Raw genomic sequence first — 2,695 nt, forward strand, 5'->3', positions numbered from 1 at the left:
TGCAAAAGCACTACTAAAAGGGGAGATTATACCAATAAATGTTTACATCAAAAGAGTACAACGATTTCAACTACACAGCATAATGGTGCACATCAGGGAAATAGAAAATCAGTAAGAAAGGAATCCCAAAATCAGTAGATGAAAAGACATAATTAAGACTGGAACAGAACTAAAGACAGACCAAAAGTAAAATTCCAAAGATTGATGAAACATAGAGTTGGTTTCATAAAAGGGTAAAACTGATGAACCATTAGCTAGACTAATGAAGAAAAAAAGGGAGAAGACCCAAATAAAATCAGAAAGGAAGAAGGAGATATTGCAACTACTACCAAAATATATATATTTATGTAATATATGTACAAAAGAATATTAGACACTATTACAAAAAAATACACACCAACAAATTGGAAAATCTAGACAAAATGGATAAATTTAGGAACACATGTAACCTATCAACACTGAAACAAGACAAAAAAGAAAACCTAAACAAACAAAAAATGAGTTACAAGGTTGAATCAGTAATAAAACTCTCCCAACAAAGAAAAGCCCAGGACAACATGGCTTCACTGCTGAATTCTACCAAACTTTTATAGAAGAACTAACAATGAGTTTTCCCCAACTCTTCCAAAACATTGAAGAGAAGGGAATTCTTCCAAACTCATTCTATGAGGCCAGCATCATCGTGATACCAAAATAAGACGAGAACATAACAACCAAAAACTACAAGCCAATATCCCTGATGAGCACAGATGCAAAAGTCCTCAACAAAATACTAGCATGCTAAATTCAACAGCACATCACAAAGATTACACACCATGATCGAGTGGGATTTACCCCAGGGAAGCAAAGATGGTTCAACGTATGCAAATCAATAAATGTGGTACATTACATCAGCAGAATAAAGAGCAAACACCACAGGAGCATCTCAGTAGATGCTGAGAAAGCATGTGATAAAGTCCAACATTGCTTCATGATAAAAACTCTCCATATATTAGGTGTAGGAGGAACATACCCCAACCCAATAAGGNCTTCATGATAAAAACTCTCCATATATTAGGTGTAGGAGGAACATACCCCAACCCAATAAGGGCCGTATATGACAAACCCACAACTAATATCATACTGGATGAAGAAAAATTGAAAGGTTTTCTTTCAGAAACACAAACAAGACAACAATGTCCACTTTCAGCAGTCCTGAATTCAACAGAATACTGGTAGTTCTACTCAGATCAGCCAGGCAAGAGAAAGAAATAAAGGACATCCAAACAGTTGGAACCAGCCTAAATGCCCCTCATCAGATGAGTGGATAAGGAAAAACTGGTACATCTGCACAATGGAATACTACTCTGCTATAAAACAAAAATGAAATACTAGCTTTCGCAGCAATGTGGATAGACTTAGAGAAAATTATGTTAAGTGAAATAAGCCAGGCACATAAAGAGAAATACCGCACATCCTCACTTATTTGTGGGAGCTAATAAAAATAAATAAATATGCCAACAAATAAGTGGGGGTGGGTGAAAGAAGACATAACAATCACAAAAGTTTCTTAAACTTGTTAAGAAAAGTGAACAGATATGATGTTGATGGGGGGAGGTGGAGAGGGAGGGAGGAAAAAGAGAAATTGGTAAAAAGACACAAAAATTAACTACATTTTATATTAATAAATTTAAAAGAAATGAAAAAAACAAAATCATAACAAAACAAAAAAAATAAAAATAAAACAGTTTTGTGAAGTGAACTATCAATCTTAATGATGGAATCAGTGGGATAAAGAAAAAATGAGAGAAAGAAAGTACATGCAAACTGGAAAAGAGGAAGTTACATTGGCACTGCTGCAGATGGTATTTTCTTAGGTTTTAGAAAAATCTAAAGACTCCATGAAAAATTCTTACAATTGATAAACAAATTCAGTGAAGTTGCAATGTACAAAATCAACATAGAAAAATCAATACCGTTTCAATGCACCACCTACAAACTAGCTGAAAAAGAAATCATGAGAGCAATCTCATTTCCAACAGCCACCAAAAAACGAAATACTGCGGAAGAAATTTAAGCAAGGAATGAAAGGTCTCTACACAGAAAACCTTAAAACACTGATGAAAGAAATTAAAGAACACACAATAACATGGAAAGACATCTCATGTTCATAAATAGGAATGATAATTATGTCAAAATGACCACTTTACACAAACTGATCCACAGATTCAATGCAATCTCTATCAAAATTCTAATGGCATTCTTCTCAGAAGTAGAAAATAAATTATATAATTTGTATGGAACCACAAAAGACCCCAAGGGCCAAAACAATCCTGAGTGAAAGAAAAAACTGGACCCAGGCATTCGATTTTTCACTGTGAACATACCAGTATCATGGCCCTCCCCACAGACACTCACCAATCAACATACAGCCCAAGGAACAAAGCCAGGGAGAGAAACTGCCCCAACCTTCCTGCAGCCAGCAAGAGCCATCACATGACGAGGTGATCATCAGAGCAGGAACGATGCTAATACTGTCACCACCTTCCTTTTATCTGAAAAATGTTTCTATGAGTTGTTCTCAATTAAGAAACTGATTAAACAATTACTGTCAAAAAGATTCACAACAGTTAGGAAAAGACTTCCTCTTTGACAATTTCCCAGTATGATAGGAAACAATGAAAACAAAAACAAGGAAAAGTCCTGTCTATAGGTC

General features: G+C 35.2%; 1 protein-coding gene across 1 annotated transcript in view; it reads left to right on the plus strand.

The window, feature by feature from the left end:
- LOC103608809 (keratin-associated protein 4-3-like) overlaps positions 1-2,695 on the plus strand; it is a 43,842-nt gene that overhangs the window by 6,726 nt on the left and 34,421 nt on the right. The gene's annotated exons all lie outside the window — the stretch shown is intronic.

This window comes from Galeopterus variegatus, unplaced genomic scaffold (genome assembly GCF_000696425.1).
Source record: "Galeopterus variegatus unplaced genomic scaffold, G_variegatus-3.0.2 Scaffold8876, whole genome shotgun sequence".
NCBI lineage: Eukaryota > Metazoa > Chordata > Mammalia > Dermoptera > Cynocephalidae > Galeopterus > Galeopterus variegatus.